This window comes from Chlorocebus sabaeus, chromosome 10 (genome assembly GCF_047675955.1).
Source record: "Chlorocebus sabaeus isolate Y175 chromosome 10, mChlSab1.0.hap1, whole genome shotgun sequence".
Classification (NCBI taxonomy): domain Eukaryota; kingdom Metazoa; phylum Chordata; class Mammalia; order Primates; family Cercopithecidae; genus Chlorocebus; species Chlorocebus sabaeus.
The window spans coordinates 58,543,186-58,561,755 of NC_132913.1; the positions used below are offsets into that span (position 1 = coordinate 58,543,186).

The 18,570-nt window shown below is 41.7% G+C and overlaps 1 protein-coding gene across 1 annotated transcript in view; it reads right to left on the bottom strand.

The window, feature by feature from the left end:
• Nucleotides 1–299: 299 nt before the first annotated feature.
• METTL8 (methyltransferase 8, tRNA N3-cytidine) overlaps nt 300–18,570 on the bottom strand; it is a 180,016-nt gene continuing 161,745 nt past the window's right edge. The window contains exon 16 of the transcript XR_012094219.1: nt 300–658. The gene's annotated coding sequence lies outside the window, so the exon portion shown is untranslated. The remainder of the gene's footprint in view (nt 659–18,570) is intronic.

Sequence of the window (18,570 nt, forward strand, 5' to 3'; positions counted from 1 at the left end):
GAGTTTATGTTAACGAAGTGACTCAGGGTGACCTTAGACAGATTCAGGTTGGGGACTGGTCCCCAGAAAGACCAAACATGGGATCAGAGGGTTGAACATTTAGCCCCACCCTCTAACCTCTGGGGAGAGGGAGAAAGGTTGGAGATTGAGCTCAATCACCAATGGCCAATGATTTGATCAATCACACCTACATAACAAAGCTTTGATAAAAACTCTTCAACAATGAGATTTAGAGAGCTTCTGGGTTGGTAACATTGATATGGTGGGAGAGTGGCACCGCCGAAGAGGACATGGAAGTGTGACTGTAACAGGTTCCTTACCCAAAGCATGGCAAGTCGACACACTGACCTCAAGGATTGCAGCAGAGAAAGAGTTTAATAATCATAGGGCATCTGAACAAGGAGATGGAAGGAAACCTCAAACTTACCTCCCTGAGGAGTTTGTAAGGGGTTTGGAGTGGGCAGAGGTGTGGGGATTGCAGGGAGAAATCATGGACTGGAGAGATGAAGAAACTGCATTCTCATGTTGATTCAGCTCTTCTGTGGGGATCCTCAAACTGGTTGTGGATGTCAGCTGTTCTGCTGGAATTCAGGATCTGAAGAACATCTTAAGCAACTCTTAAACAAAAGCCTCATGATTCTAACATCCAAAATCCCACCTATAGAAACAATGGGGATGCAAATGGTCAGTATCCAGTGCTATGTGACTTTCAGTTACAAGTAAGTAGGCCAAAATGCAGCCTGACTCATGCTTAATTATAACTGTATTTCTGTCCAGAACCTGGCATGTAATTCTTGTCAACTCTGTGATTGAAACCACCTTTGCAAAGGTTATGACAATGAGAGAAATCTAACCTGGCTCACTCCACCTTGCTTCTAGTCTCACAGCCTAGGGCAAGGTAACTGTGGGAGGAATATAGCTCATAGTTTAAAGCAAGAATGAGAAGAGTCCCTCCCTGAAACTGATCCCCTTCTTTGCTCAGGGACTGAAACTGCCTTTGTAATGGAAGGGGCCTGAATTCTGCTAAAATGTAGGCATAATTTCTTTAATCTCTTACTGCTCAGGAGTCATGTGGCCAGAGGTCACAAGTCTTGTGACTTCCCCAATTGTTCCTGTAGGAAATATTCCTGTTGTGGAACCTAAGATTGGTGTTTTGAGATGTTTTTCAAACTTTTGTATTCAGGCAACTGATTAATTCCAACTGGACTAGTGACTTATGACTCAACTGGTCCTGTAGGCCCACCCAGAGGCAGACTCAGCACACGGGGACTGTTTTCCACACTCTTATGCTTTTATCCCCAACCAATCAGCAGCACCCATTCCTTAGCCCCCCACCTGCCAAACTATCCATAAAAACCCTAGCCTGAGTTCTTGGAGAGAGTGATTTGAATGATAACATCAGTCCTTCTGCTTGGCTGTCTTGGGTTAATTAAGCTCTTTCTTTACTGCAATACCATGGTCTCAGTGAATTGTTTTGTCTGTGCAGCAAGCTGGAAGCACCCGTTGGGTGATGGTACAAGGACAGTTTCAGAAGTCCTCCACTTCCATTCACCCACAGCCTTGCCCTATGCATCTCTTACATATGGCTGTTCCTGAATTGCATCCTTTATAATAAAACAGTAATCATAAGCAAGGTGCTTCCCTGAGTTCTGCAATTTGTTCTAACAAATTATCAAACATGAGGGAGGGTCATGGGAAACCCCAAATTTGCAGCCAAATAGGATAGAACTGTGAGTAGCCTGGAAACACAAGACTTCTACCTAGCATCTGAAGTGAGGGCAGTCTTGTGGGACCATGACTTTAACCTGTGGGGTTTGCACTAACTCTGAGTAGTTAGCATCAGAGTTGAATGGAATTGAAGAGCACCCACTTGGTGAGAGGTAATTGGTGAATGGGTGTTGGAACAATGTGTTGGAAAAGACACTGTAACCACCCAATGGTTTCGCTTTGGCCACTGCCTAGACAGAGCCGATTTCTAAAGACAGGGGAATTGCAATAGAGAAAGTGTAATTCACACAGAGCCGGCTGTGCAGGAGACCAGAGTTTTATTATTACTCAAATCAATCTTCCTGAGCATTTGGGTATGCGGGGATCAGAGTTGTTTTTTTTTTTTTTTTTTTTTTTTTTTTTTTTTGTATTTTTTAGTAGAGACGGGGTTTCACCGTGTTAACCAGGATGGTCTCGATCTCTTGACCTCATGATCCGCCCGTCTCGGCCTCCCAAAGTGCTGGGATTACAGGTTTGAGCCACCGCGCCCGGCCGGATCAGAGTTTTTAAGGACAACTTGTGGATGGGGGGAAGCCAGTGAGCTGGGAGTGCTGATTGGTCAGGTCAGAGATGAAATCATAGGGAGTTGAAGCTGTCTTCTTGTGCTGAGTCAGTTCCTGGTGGGGAGGGGGCACAAGATCAAATGAGCCAGTTTATTGAACTGGGTGGTGCCAGCTGATCCATCAAGTGCAGAATGTGCAAAATATCTCAGGCGCTGATCTTAGGAGCAGTTTAGAGAGGGTCAGAATCTTGTAGCCTCCAGATGCATGACTCCTAAACCATAATTTCTAATCTTGTGGCTAATTTCTTAGTCCTACAAAGGCAGTCTAGTCCCCAGAAAAGAAGGAGGTCTGTTTTGGGAAAGGGCTGTTATCATCTTTGTTTTTAACTATAAATTAAGTTCCTCCCAAAGTTAGGTCAGTCCACGTCCAGGAATGAACAAGGACTGCTCAGAGGTTAGAAGGAAGATGGAGTCAATTAAGTTAGATCTCTTTCGCTATCTCAGTCATAATTTAGCAAAGGCGGTTTCAACACCACACATTTGGTGTCAGAAAAAACTCACACATGGATATATGCAAGGTTAGGATCAATTTTCCCCCAGTTGGTTAGATGATGTCATATTGTAGCACTTCTCACACTATGTGGAACTGCTTGTTTCCTTGTCTGTCTGTTCTATTAGACTGTGAGCACTTGCAAGACTAAGATGGGCCTTAATGCATCTTCATTCACTTACCAGGGGGAAATCCAGGTCTGTGGGCCTGAAGCTTACATAGTTTGGGGAAGGAAGGATTTTTCAAAAGAATACAAAATTAGGTATGAAGAAATCACAAATTACAAATATAAAAAGCTAATAAACACTATGACATCTCTGAAAATGAAATATTTTTCTTTATTAACTGCCTGACACATCTCTATCTTTTTTTCCTACTTTTTCAACTTGTACTCTTCGGTTACCTCTTTCTTTTTCTTTTCTTCTTCTTTTTTTTTTTTTTTTTTTGAGACAGAGTTTCACTCTTGTTGCCCAGGCTGGAGTGCAATGGCTTGGTCTCAGCTCACTGCAATCTCCGCTTCCTGAGTTCAAGTGATTCTCCTGCCTCAGCCTCCCAAGTAGCTGGGATTACAGGCGTGCACCACCACACCTGGCTAATTTTGTATTTTAAATACAGATGGGGTTTCACCATGTTGGTCATGCTGGTCTCGAACTCCTGACCTCAGGTGATCCACCTGCCTCAGCCTCCCAAAGTCCTGGGATTACAGGCATGAGCCACTGGCTCCAGCCTTCGATTTCCTCTTTTATATGACAATAATAAGATCATTTCCTATACTGATTAGAAAGGTCGTTCATGCTTTTCTCTAGCATGGTTGATCAACATGTTTTCTAATATTTCCTAGAAAAGCTTATTTCAGTTCCCCAATTCATTACTGCTAAGTCATGTAAATTTTCACAATGCTATCAAATTTTGGAAGCCTCTACCAAGTGTCTTACATATATGGGTTATAACATTTCAGAGCATTTCAAATTATGATACACAGTGACTAAACTTAACTGTTCTTTGTATTGACTATACTCCTATTAACCAGTGTATCATCAATGCCTTGCACCATCAGGTCACAACATCCGATGACTTGTCATGTTGAAGAGTAGAAGTATTCCTACCAGCCATTCCTAAGCTGGGATGGCCAGCATAGCTTAACTATTTACAGAAATGGCTGCCAAACACATAAACGTATCCCACTAAAGCTGAACTAAATGTATTCCTAGTCCAAATTACCTTAGAGGAATCTCAAAATGACTGTGAATCTCCAATGCCACTAGACACAAGGGAGAACTGTAGTAAAGGGGATGTCAAAGTGGAAAGAGATAATAATCTTAATCAATTGTGGTTAGAGTATCTTACCTCTGCAAATTTTGCAAAAACATATGACCACAAAAATATATTGCTAGGTGCCCTCTTGGAAGAGGCACATGACACTGAGGGTCTTTGAAGCTAGAGATTTACTGGCTTCATGTCAGATTCCTGCCTGCCTCACACAGTAGTAGTCACAAAATAGGTACTTTACAAGTGTTTGTAGAGTGCACAAATGAGAGTTCATCTGTGGGCAGCCTGTCGAAGAGCAATAATGATAGCATGCGCAGGGAAGGAGTGAGTAAGTGCTTTGAGTCCATTACTCTAAGTCAGGGACTGTGTGCTTTCCTTTTAAAATTTGTTCCAATGTAGTAGAAGAAATAAAAGGTTCCTCTGGTTAAAAACAGTGAAATGATTAAATCTTTACAGCTCTGAAAATAACTTTTGCAGCACATACCTCATAGTCTCTCCTTGCTGCCTAAAAGCAGAGAGGGCTGGCAAATCCACTGGGTAATAAGGAGGCCTCCAACCTCCCTGCTGCCTTCATTTTGAATATCCGCCCCCCCAACTCCATCACCCCGCAAGTCACTTTGCCTCAATACCCTGACGAGCATCTTGATCATTTCGGAGCACTCTTTAGAAACTTTGATTTGAAAAGGCCTTTCTCATCTTCAGATCAGGGCTTAAGTTCTACATTCATCAAATTAAAAAGTGAAAAGAAGCTTTTAAAAATGTCACTGGCACTCACAGGCACCATCAGGAGAATGCCTGCACAAACTGTTTAGGGAACACTTCTGATAAGAAGAAGAACCAACATTTCCAAAATCTGAAAGAATAACTAACTTTAAGAGTACATATAAAAATACATTCCATTCTAATAATTTGGGCTACTGATGTCCTACCTAAAAAACAAGCTATTTGCTAATTTCATGAAGTATGCTAGAGGTCCACATTGCTGTATGACTTATTTTTCTCTTATAGCTTCAATTCTGAGTTGTGCCCCGAGTTGGGATTTATGGGAAAAGGGTTGTGACTTAGCTGGGAGTCAGAAGTGAGCCTCAGAGTTGGCTAGCAGAAGCAAATTTTGCAAAGTTTGAGAAAACTAAGTTCATGGAAATAGGCTATAGAATGGATAAGGGGTCACAGATAGGAGTGCCAGAAACACACCCAGGGTAGAGGCCAATTGTGTTGGATGTATATTTGCAGTTTCTCCAATAGTAGGCAGTCCCTCACCCAACTAAAAATTCCACATGAGATATTTATTATTCTTGGGGTACTACTCAGCATCTGAAACTTCTTCCTATGTTTGGGGAATCCTACTTTATGAGTCTTAATGGGAAAAAGTGCCTACTTCCCGCTTCAGAAGCAGAAAATGCCAGATCTTCATTTCCCAGCTCCCATACTGGAAGATGGTGTTACACAATGTGAGCAAAGCCAATTAGAAATATCTGCCTTCGACTTTGAATCAGTGACACAGGACATAGATACTGCAGAGAATTCTTTTTTTTTGTTTTCTTCTTAAATCAGCCAGAACTCATTTCTGTCATGTGAAACTTGTGACTAAATTATAGCTTCTGACACCTTGGTCACTAGTAAAATGCCATTTTAGGGGGCTTGAAGGGCACTTTGAAATCCTGAGTAGTTCCCTTTAAGTATTCAAATATGACTTTGGGCTGCATTTTAAATTTTAGGCTGGGTGTGGTACCTCACGCCTATAATCCTAGCACTTTGGGAATGAGGTGGGAGGATAGTTGAGCCCAGAAGTTCAAGACCAGCCTGGGCAACATAACAAACTCTGTCTCAACTTAAAAAAAGAAAAAAAAAAAAGCCATATATGTTGGTGTGTGCCTGTGGTCCCAGCTACTCAGGAGGCTGAAGCAGAAGGATAGATTGAGCCTAGCAGTTGGAGGCTACAGTGAGCTATGACTGTACCACCACACTCCAGTCTGAGTGATACAGCAAGATCTTGTTGACATGTGTTAGGATCATTGATCTTCATAGTAACAGTGAAACTGGAGCAAGTATTAGGAATCCAATTTTATAGCTTAGGAAAATGAGGCACAGAGAGCCAAAGTGCCCTGTCCAGGTGACAAAACTCATTTAATGGCAAAGCTGGGGATGTTGATATCCAGTCCTGTGATCTTTCTCTTCTTGCCTTCATAAATCTTTTTTTTTTTTTTTGGAGATGGAGTCTCACTCTTGTCACCCAGGCTGGAGTGCAGTGGCGCGATCCTGGATCACTGCAACCTCTGCCTCCCAGGTTCAACAGATTCTCCTGGCTCAGCCTCCTGAGTAACTGGGATTACAGGTGCCCACAACCACACCTAGCTAATTTTTGTATATTTAGTACAGACGGAGTTTCACCACGTTGGCCAGGCTGGTCTCAAACTCTTTACCTTAGGTGATGTACCTGCCTTGGCCTCCCAAAGTGCTGGGATTACAGATGTAAGCCATCATGCCCAGCCTCCTTTATAAATCTTTATCATGCAGACAAAAGAAAAGCAGAGAGAAAGGCACATGATCAGAACTCAATTCAAATAAAGATCAGAAAGGTCATCAAAATGACCTGATACAGCTTCCAAATCTCAAATACAGGACCTGGAAGCAGCAGAAAAAGGCTTTTGAGTCCCCTGTTTTTTTACTGCTAAAGAGACAAACCAAGAGATTCCTCCTTCCTCTATCGGCCAGCTTAGATTGTGACCAATTGTGAGGGGCAGTGACAAGATAATCACTCACCAATTTTTCTCTGTTTAAGAATGACCTCTGTGAGGTTATATTAAGAGGAGAAATGACTGCTAAAATCATAGCCACAGAGTCGTAATCAGTCATAATTTTACTTTCTCTCATAAAATTCCCAAAGGAGATATTTGTACCGAATAACACACTTAAAACAAACCTGTTCTGCAGAATCCATTTCAGATTCCTCATAATGCTTCTGCTTCATATAAGAATTCAACTCTGTACAGAGTAACTTGAACCATCATCCCTCCCAGGATATCAAACCCCAAACACTAATGTGCATTTAATGAGAACTTCAAGGAATGTTCCTTAATTTGAAAGAGGTGCTGTCTATAGGCAATGATGGTAGTTGTTGCAGGCAACCACTGAGAGTTCAGCTGTTGTGTTAAAAATAAAAGGTCGAATTCAATCTTGGGAGTTTCTCAGATTATGTTCTATTCGCATCGACAAATAACAAAATTCTTTGGAAAGTTATTCTTTTGTGTACACTATTTTAATTCCAATCTTTGTTTAGATTTGGTTAAAAAAATGTTTAGTTGATCATTTACGTCCTTTATTACCCAGACGCAGACAATGGAACACAGATTGAGCTCAGTGCAGAGTGAATCTCTGGTTGTTTGTGGAAGGCTGGGAAGTAAGTCTAGCAAAAGGAAAGGTCCACTTTTTTTCTTTCTAATAAGCTTATTATTTTAAATCAGTTTCTGATTGACAGAATTTTTGTAAAGATAGTACAGAGAGTTCTCATATGCCCCAGTTGCTAACATCTTACATTAGAATAGTACATTTGCTACAATTAATGAACCAATATTGGTGCTATTATCAACAGAAGTCCAGAGTTCATTCAGAATTCCTCAGTTTTTTTCCTAATGTTCTTTTTCTATTCCAGAATCCCATCCAGGATAGCACATTACGTTTAGCTGTCATGTCTCCTTGGCTGTGACAGTTCCTCAATCTTTCCTTGTTTGTGAGGACCATTTGAGGAGTACTGGTCAGGCATTTTGTGGGATGTTCTTCAACTGAGATGTGTGTGGTTTTTCTCATAATTAATATGAGGTTATGGGTTTTGGGGAGGACGACCACAGAGGCAAAATGCCCCTTTCTTCATATCATACCAATGGTACATACTGTTAACATGACTTACTACTGTTTATGTTTGGGAGCCCCTTTCTTCCTCTCAATCTCAGGGACCTTATTCCAGGTCCCCAGGTAATACTGACTTCTCTCTCTTTGTGTGTATGTAATTTTTTTTTTTTTTTTTTTTGAGACAGAGTCTTGCTTTGTCACCCAGGCTGGAGTGCAGTGGCGCGATCACAACTCACTGCAACCTCCACCTCCCGGGCTTAAGCGATCCACCTACCTCAGGCTCTTGAGTAGCTGGGACTACAGGTGAGTGTGCCACCACACTGGACTAATTTTTTTTTTTTTTTTTGAGACAGAGTCTTGCTCTTATTGTGGAGGCTGGAGTGCAATGGCACCATCTCAGCTCACTGCAACCTCCGCCTCCTGGGTTCAAGCAATTCTCCTGCCTCAGCCTCCCAGGTAGCTGAGACTACAGGTGTGCACCACTATGCCCAGCTAATTTTTTTGTATTTTTAGGAGAGACAGTGTTTCACCATGTTGGCCAGGCTGGTCTCAAACTCCTGACCTCAGGTGATCTGCCCACCTCGGCCTCCCAAAGTGCTGGGATTATAGGTGTGAGCCACCATGCCCAGCCACTTGACTAATTTTTGTATTTTTTGTAGAGATGGAGTTTTGCCAGGTTGCTCAGGCTGGTCTTGAACTCCTGGGCTCAAGCAATCCACATACCTTGGCCTCCCAAAGAGTTGGGATTATAGGCATGAACCATCATGCCCAGCCTTTGCTTTCTCTTTTGATTAATTATTGTAATTTCGAAAGTGAAATTGGGGATCAAATATTCAAAGGTGGAGAGAATTCTACAAATTATAAACATAACCAAGGAGATGACTCTTTGTCTACCTCAGCCTCTACCTTTTCTTTGCTGCCCTGAAAAATCAAATCATCTCAGACTGACGAGACTCTTCTCACATCAGAATATAAAGCAGGTGATACTGTCAGTAAAGGACAAGAGGAATTGCCAGCTGTGTCAATCATATTGTCCAGTACATTTCTAGACAGCTTTGGTTTGGCTAAATATAGTTGCAATGCATTTCTGTTGCTAAGCACCATATTTTTATTAGCCAAGGTACTCTATTTGAAAATGCAAACAGAGCCTGGGTCTTGTAGTGAAGTGCCTGGGTAAAAAGGGAGAGTCTAAATGTCAATGATTTTGGTCAGTGTGAACTTCTAGAATGCTGTGGTACAGTTTCCTAAATCCACCTTACAAAGAAGTCCAGGGAATGACCTGCTTTCATCTTGCAGCCTACTTCATTTTATTGCCATGTCTGTGTGTCTTATTTCACATATCTTTCCTGTCAGTTACAGAAAGGCTGGGCTATAGCTATGGCCACTGAGCTGTGTCTATCCACAGTCATGTGGTTCAAGTGACAATGAAACAAATAGCTCACTCAGATGAGCATAGGCTCTCCAGAGCAAGGTAATCTATAGGAGAGGAACAAAAACTATATATTTCAAATCTTTCCTTGTGAGGAGACTCTGGGATTATATCAGACAGTTCGAGGAGCCTATGAGTTGCTAAAAATTGTAGCAGGTGACCCAGAGAGGTTTATGTAAAAAATTCTTCTCTGGCAGTTGAAGAAAAGCAGAATGAGTGTTTGTCTTTCTCAGTGGCTTAAGAATAACCTTCTCCCAAAACAGGCATAGACTAAATGTATTAGTCAGGGTTCTTAGTTGCAAATCAGAAACCAACATTAGGTCATTTAAGCAGAAAAGGCATGTTTTTGCAGAAGTCAGCAAATGTGACCTGGCACTTATTTTTGTATGGCCCACAAGCTAACATATATTTTAAATATGTAAAAATTAGTTGGACAAAGAACATTTTAAAAGATGGATATTCATGACCCATGAAAAGTATATGAAATTCACATTTCAGTATCCATAAATAAAATGTTATTGGAGCACAGTCACACTCACTTGCTTAAGTACTGTCTCTTGTTGCTTTCATGCTATAGTGGCAGGATTGAGTAATTGCAATAAAGATTCTCATATATGGCCTACAAAGCCTAAAATATTTATTAATGTCTTAGTTGGCTAAGGCTGCTATACTAAAATGACATAGACTAGGTGGCTTAAACAACAGAAATATATTTTTTTCACAGTTCTGGAGACAGGAAATATAAGATCAAGATGTCAGCATGGTTGGTTTCTCGTGAGGGCTCTCTCCCTGGGTTGCAGATGATTACCTTTCTGCTGTGCCCTGCACAGCAAAGACAGAGAGAGATAGCAAACTCTGTTATTTCTTCTAATTTCATCATAAGGGCCCCACCTCATAACCTCATCTACCAAAGGCCCCATCCTCAAATACCATCACATTAGAGTGTCGACATATGAATTTTGGGCGGACACAGCTCAGTTCGTAGCAACTAGCTAACCCTTTATAGAAAAAGTTCCTCAATTCTTGTATTAAAGAATATTAGGACACATGCAGACTCTCCAAGGGGACCAGAAAACTAGTCTCAGAGGAAACAGAGCCAGGAAATTCATAAAATTACACTTCACACTGCTGATTCAGGGAGATTTCACTTGCACCACCCAAGGTCCTGCTAATACTTCCAACACTGGACAGGACTGTAGGAACCTTGGCATTGCCACCTCTGTAAACTGGAATGTCACTTTTCCACCTCACCAGAATGGATTCAGCCAGCGCCTGCTACTTGTATACAAGCTTTGGATTCTGGTACTGGTGGATCTGATAGATGAATCCCAGATCACATGTCTGTGTTACAGCTACAAAGGAGGCTGGAACAATGAGTGTCTGGCTTTTGCAGTGATGGGGTGGGAACCCATATTGTGGGGAATTCCCTAAATATGTAGAGATACTCTCTAATAGCAAGTCACAGTGTTAAAATAACTTGTTCCTACATTGTTTCCCTTCCACTATTTTCCCTGAGAATTGTTATCAGAGCTGCCTTGAATGAACACTTGCTCTCTTTGGGAAGTATAGCCATGTGGCATCCCAACATTGAACAAAGCCTTCCTGGGTCAATAGACTGTTCTTGATAAAACGGGCAAAAGCCGGACTTAATGATTAGGAACCTCTCTGCAGTGGCATGACATGGTTGGGTCACGGAGAATGATGCCCCAAAGTATAAAGCTTCAGCTTGCTGAGCACTTTTGAGTTAAAAGAAATTGGAAAGCCTTAGAAGCTGCCTCAGAACCAAGGACTTTCTAACCTTCTCTTGTCTCCTCCCCTCAAGTGCAGGGAGAGGCTCTCTCTGGACATTCCCTTATCTGAGGAAAACTTCTTCCAAAAGAAATGTAATTGTCAGGCCTGGTATGGTGGCTCAGGCCTGTAATCCCAGCAATTTGGGAGGCTGAGGTGGCCAGATCACGAGGTCAGGAGTTCAAGACCAGCCTGGCCAACATGGTGAAACTCCATCCCTACTAAAAATACAAAACTTAGCCGGGCATGGTGCTGCGCACCTGTAATCCTAGCTACTCAGGAGGCTGAGGCAGGAGAATCACTTGAACCCAGGAGGTAGAGGTTGCAGTGAGCCAAGATTGTGCATCTGCACTCCAGCCTGGGTGACAGAGTGAGACTCTGTCTCAAAAAAGAAAAAAAAGAAAAAAGAAAAAAAAGAAAAGAAATGCAATTGTCTTAAGACCAGAAAAGATGAACCACTAGAAAAGAGAAAAAGACTAAAAGTCATCATGCCCACACAGACTCTTCATCTATTCTTCTGAGGGCGCTCTGAGAGAATACCTGGGAGACTTTACGTAATAAGACAACCTTTGTTCACAGTAAAGTTCCACCCCTCATCTTCCTGCCACCTCCCCCAGAGCTCAGAGGAACTTTGTCCCAAGCCATTGTCTGTTTTTTGGACTCATTCATTTCCCTTGAAAATAATTTCTGTCCTTCATAATTGCCTACATTTTCCATTTCTCTCTTCCCTATGAAATTGGTGCTATCTAAGCTTCAGCTACCTGGCCTTTTGAGTCTTATATTTGTGGGACTCCCATGTCCACGTGCATATTAATGAACTTGCATGCTTTCTCTCCTGTCAATCTGTCTATTGTCTGTTTATTTTGCAGGATGACTCAATTATTGAATCTTCAGAGGGAAAGTTGAAATTTTCCTACAATATGCTTGTTGTGTCTCCCTCTTTCTCTTACTAAATTCTCTTCTCCAGAGATGAGCTGTTATCAGTCTTTCCCACTTTGAATTTTGAATTTACCTCCTTTCTCTGGAATTGAACACACTTTCATTTTTTTTAAATACTACCTTAGCCGGGCACGGTGGCTCACGCCTGTAATCCCAGCACTATGGGAGTCTGAGGCAGGCGGATCACAAGGTCAAGAGATCGAGACCATCCTGGCTAACAGGCTGAGGCAAGAGAATTGCTCGAACTGGGGAGGCAGAAGTCACAGTGAGCCAAGATCGCTCCACTGCATTCCAGCCTGGGGCGACAGAGCAAGACTCTGTCTCAAAAAAAGAAAAAAAAGAAAAAAATTCTGTGTGTGTGTGTGTGTGTGTGTGTGAGACAAGATCTCGTCTCACTTTGTCGCCCAGGCTGGAGGGCAGTAGTGTGATCTTGGCTCACTGCAACCTCTGCCTCCAGGCTCAAGTGATCCTCCTACCTAAGCCTCCTGAATAGCTGGGACTATAGGCGTGAACCAACATGCCCAGCTAATGGTGGTGGTTGTTGTTGTTGTTGTTGATTTGTTTTTGAGACGGAGTTTCGCTCTCGTTGCCCAGGCTGGAGTGCAATGGTGCGATCTCGGCTCACTACAACCTCTGCCTCCAAGGTTCAAGTGATTCTCCTGCCTCGGCCTCCTGAGTAGCTGGGATTACAGGCATGTGCCACCAAGTCCAGCTAATTTTATATTTTTAGTAGAGACGGGGTTTCTCTATGTTGGTCAGGTTGGTTGCGAACTCCCAACCTCAGGTGATTCACCGGCCTCGGCCTCCCAAAGTGCTGGGATTAGAGGGGTGAGCCACTGCACCTGGCCAATGCCCTGCTAATTTTTGTATTTTTTGTAGAGACAGGGTCTCATCATGTTGCCCAGGCTGGTCTCGAACTCCTGAGCTCAAGTGATCTGCCTGCCTCAGCCTCCCAAAGTCATCCTATTTGCTGTCAAATACTAGATCTTATTCATTTGTTCAATTTTTTAATACACACTAATCATCCCCACTTGCCCCTACTCCTCCCAACTACCCTTCCCAGCCTCTGGGAACCTTCATTCTATTCCCTATTTCCATGAGTTCAATTGTTTCAATTTTTAGCTCCGAAAACAACCACTTCATAAATCTTAAAAGCAAGATGCAAAATGTTCAATGTTTCCAAATAATTTAATTGCATCCCAGAATAAAGGTCAGGAATATTTATAAGATTACAAAAATATCCTGCACCCAATAGATTAAAATTCACAATATTATGCATTAACAAACCTCACTAGGCATGCAAAGAAGCAGGAAAATATAACCAATAAGGAGGAGGAAAATAAACTAGTTGAAACTGATAAAAAAAACTAACACAGATACAGGAATTAGTAACAAGGATATTAAAATAGTAGTTATTATTATATTCCAGATATTTGAAAAGTTAAGGAGAGACATGAACTATTTTAAAAACATAAATCAGACTTCTATAGATAAAAACTATAATATCTGAGATTAAAATTACACTGATGAAATTAATGGCAAAAGAAAAGATTAGTGAATCTGAAGACATAGCAACAGAACTGATCCAAAAGTAAAACACAAAGAGAAAAGAGAATTAAAAACAAGAACGAAAAGAGCATCAGTGAGCTGTGGGAAAACTTTAAGCAGTTTGATTTATATGTAATTTTTGTCCCTAAAGTAGGGGGAGGGACAGAAAAGCTATTCAAATGAATAGTAGCTGAAAATTTTCTAATTTTGATGAAAACTAAAAATTTACACGTCCAAGAAAGCCAATAAATCCTGAGCACAAAAATATGAAGAAAACGAGTACACTAAGGCACATCAGAATCAAACTGCTCAAAATTAGTGATGAAGAGATAATACTAAAAGCAGCCAGAGAAGAAAAGACACATTATGTACAGAAGACCAAGGATAAGGATGACAGAAGACTCCTCATAGGAAACAACGATATAAGTGATAAGGCAGTGGAGCAACATCTTTAAGCTCCCAAAATAAAAATAAACTGTTACCTAGAAATTTATACCCAGCAAAAATATTTTTCAAAGATGAAGGTAGAATAAATACTTTTTCAGATATACCAAAGCTGGAATAATGTATCACTGACAGATCTGCAATATAAGAAGTGTTAAAGAAAATCTTTCAGGCAGAAGGAAAATAACACCTGATGGAAATATGATTATACAGAAAATTCACAGCAACAAAAATGACAACTACATGGGCAAATATGTAAGACTTTTTTTCTTATAATTTGAATATCTTTAAAATATAATTAATTGTTTAAACAAAAATAATAACAATGTGTTGTAGGGATTACAACATATGCATGAAGAAAACAGTAGCCTAAGTGCTGGGAGGGAAAAATGGAGGTATATAATTATAAAATTCTGTGGCCAGGCACCGTGACTCACGCTTGTAATCCAACACTTTGGGAGGCTGAGGCAGGCAGATCACTTGAGGTCAGGAGTTCAAGACCAGCCTGGCCAACATGGTGAAACCCCGTCTCTACTAAAAATATAAAAATGAGCTGGGTGTGCTGGTGGGCGCCTGTAGTCCCAGTTACTTGGGTGGCTGGGGCAGAAGAATCATCTCTACTAAAAATACAAAAATTAGCCTGGCATGATGGCATGCATCTGAAATCTCAGCTACTTGGGAGGCTGAGGCATGAGAATCGCTTGAACCCAGGACGTAGAGGTTGCAGTCAGCTGAGATGATGCCACTGTACTCCAGCCTGGGCAATAGAGTGAGACTCCATCTCAAAAAGAAAAAGAAAAAAAGGCCTGGTATGGTGGCTCACACCTGTAATCCTAGCACTTTGCAAGGTCGAGGTCAGAAGTTCAAGACCAGCCTGGCCAACATAGTGAAACCCCATCTCTACTAAAAATACAAAAAATCAGCTGGGTGTGGTAGCGGGCGCCTGTAATCCCAGCTACTTTGGAGACTGAAGCAGGAAAATCGCTTGAACCTGGCAGGCGGGGGTTGCAGTGAGTGGCGATTGTGCCACTGTATTCCAGCCTGGGCAACAGTGCAAGATTCTCAAAAAAGAAAAAAGAAAAAGAAAAAAAGCTCCAAAATAAGAAAACAACACAATTAAGAATAAGCAAAAGAATCAAACGAACGGGTGACAAATAAGCATATGAAGCATGTAAAAAGATGCTCAGCATCATTAGTCATTAGGAAAATGCAAATTAAAACCATAACTACTGAATGGCTAAAATTAAAGACTGACCATACCAGGTGTTGGTGAGGAGGCAGAGGAACTTGAACTCTCATACCTTGCTGGGCAAAGTATAAATAGTACAACCACTCTGGAAAAGTTTGTCAGTTTCTTAGAAAGTTAAACATAAACCTACCATTTTATCCAGCCATTCACTCTTAGGTATAAGAGAAAAGAAAACATGCATCTATACAGAATTATGCATAAATGTTCATAGAATCTTCATTGGTAACAGCCCCAAACTGGAAACAACCCAAATGTCCACTTACAGGTGAAACAAACTGGTATATCCACCCGGTGGGATACTACCCAGCCATACAAAGGAATGAACTACTGATACATTCAACAACGTGGATGAATCCCCAAATAATTAATGCTGAGCAAAAGAAGCCAGACCAGAAAAAGAGTATGCACTGTATGAGTTCATTTATACAACATTCTAGGAAACGCAAACTAATGTATAGTGACAGAAAGCAGATCAGTGGTTTCCTGGTGGATGAGGAGATGTGGAAAAACAGGAAGAAAGTGTTACAAAAGCAAAAAAACTTTTAGAGGTATTTTCAGTACATTAATTGTGGCAATGGTTTCATAGTTGCATACATGAAAGCAAGATAAAATCTTGGAACCCCAAATTCATGAAGACAAAAGGGAAAAGTTAAGCTTGGAAGCTGAGTCATGAAAAAAAACAAAAACTGCCTTTATTTTTGTTCCTAAACTGCTAGCTACAGAGAGAAGGCCACAGGGGACCTCCCTTACCTTGACAATGTAAATGAACAGCTTATCTTCATGGACTCGGGGGCGGGAGGGGGTGAGGGGAAAGAGGAGATTCGAAATCCCCTCCCATCCTGAGCTGAATGCATGTTTGACTGCTTCTCCACTCTATGTTTACTTTATCTTATGTAAAAGGGCAGATTTACTGAGTCAAATACATCATTGATATTTCCCCTACCCCTTCCTTTTCATGTACAACATGTGACTTCACAAGAATGTGACCATACCCTTCCTCTTTTTTTTTCTTTCCCCTTCTGCCCACTTTTCCTCTTTAATATTGAAGCCCCCAAAATTCTCTGCAGAAAAAATAAGGGTTACAGATCCTACTGCGGCTTGTGTCTCTTTTTCCTTGGTGTCTATTCAACCTCGGCAAAATAAACATCTAAATTGATTGAGACCTGTCTCAGATACTTTTTGGTTTACATACATGTATGTCAAAACCTGTCGAATTGTACATTTCAACTATAAGTTATTTATTGTAAGTCAGTTATACCCCAATAAAGCTGTAGAAACATAAATATTAGTTATTTTTGAAAATCAGTGTTAGGGGCCAGGCATGGTGGCTCACGTCTGTAATCCCAGCACTTTGGGAGTCCAAGGCAGGCGGATCACCTGAGGTCAGGAGTTGCTGAGACCAGCCTGGGCAACATGGTAAAACCCGATCTCTACTAAAAATACAAAAATTAGCCGGGCATGGTGGCGTGTGCCTGTAATCCCAGCTACTCGGGAGTCTGAGGCAGGAGAATCGCTTGAACCCAGGAGGCAGAGGTTGCAGTGAGCTGAGACTGTGCCACTACACTCCAGCCTGGGCAACAAGAGCGAAACTCCATCTCAAAAAATCAATCAATCAGTCAATCAATCGATCAATTAGTGTTAGACTTTACCACGCTCTGGTCTTTTGACTCTTTGAAGCTGAGATTCTTTTAGTCATCAACATGGTTCAGGCCTAGGAACTAGTAGTTCTTTTGTGGAGTTAGGGACCTGATAAAAGCCTGTTCTTCTACAGACAAGTTCTTTGCAAGCCATCAAAGGTGATGGAAAGGGGATGGGGGCCACAGTGTTGAGCTTTTTTCTTTGTTCCAGGAAGAAATTAAAGACCCTTGGGGTTTTTCAATCACAATTCTCTTGACCTACTTGAGTCACTATGGGGCAGGATCCTTTGTTTTATTTCATAGAAACAAAGAGTGAGCATAAATTCTAAACAAATTAATGTATTTGTAGATGGTCTTGTCTCTTGACGCAGATATAAAGCCTATCTTCTGAGAGAGGACAAAGAGATTAGTATGTGCCTTGCTTAAGAACAATAGACAAATGTTACAGCCTGTTAACTCCATCTGCTTCCCAAAAGAAGAAAGAATTTTTACAATGAAGTGTCAGAGGGTCTTCAGGCCCCATAAGGGGGATTTTCCCAAGGGAAGACCATAACAACCTTCCTGTGTATTTAAGCCAATATGTTCCAGCTCTTAGAGTTGGGCTCCTTGTCCCTAATTGTGGAATAAAAGGCTTTGTCTTGTTGAAAGAATTTGAGGCACAGGGAGAAGGGGAAATATTTTGGTTATGGGGAGGGAAGTCACAAGGTTGCATACTTCCCTGGCTACGATGGAATCATTTGTGTAGTGAAGAAACTGAATATCATCAAATATCATCAGCTACCGTATTCCAGAAATCATTTGCTTTCCTGAGGCACTGGGTGACTGAAGCAGATACATTGCAGGCACATGACTATAAGAAACAAGGAATTCAACTTTTTTTTTTAGTCAGAGTCTCTCTCTGTCCCTCAGGCTGGAGTGCAGTGGTGTGATCTCAGCTCACTACAACCTCCACCTGTCGGGTTCAAGCGATTCTCGTGTCTCAGCCTCCTGAGTAGCTGGGATTATAGGCACCCGCCACCATACCCAGCTCAATTTTGTATTTTAGTAGAGATGGGGTTTCACCACGCCAGGTATTCAACTTTGTTTTTGTTTTTGTTTTTTTGAGATGGAGTTTCACTCTTGTTGCCCAGGCTAGAGTGCAGTGGCGCAATCTCAGCTCACCACAACCTCCACCTCCTGGGTTCAAGTGATTCTCCTGCCTCAGCCTCCTGAGTAGCTGAGATTACAGGCATGCACCACCATGACAGGCTAATTTTGAATTTTTTTTTTTTAGTAGAGACGAGGTTTCTCCATGTTGGTCAGGCTGGTCTCGAACTGACCTCAGGTGGTCTGCCTGCCTTGGCCTCCCAAAGTGCCAGGATTACAGGCATGAGCTACCATGCCTGGCTAGGAATTCAACTTTGAAAGCCCTATTTCTCCATTCTTTCTTTTCTGGGTTTGTGGGGCTATATTTCCCTTTCCTCTCTTCCCTAATATAACTTTCCATACCTCAGCTGCCTCCCTGGCACCAGGGCTGCCACCCCAGCAGGCCAAGAGGCAGGCCACTCTGCAGAGTGATGTTTTTTATGATGTTTCTGGCCATCTTTCTAGTCTTCTGCA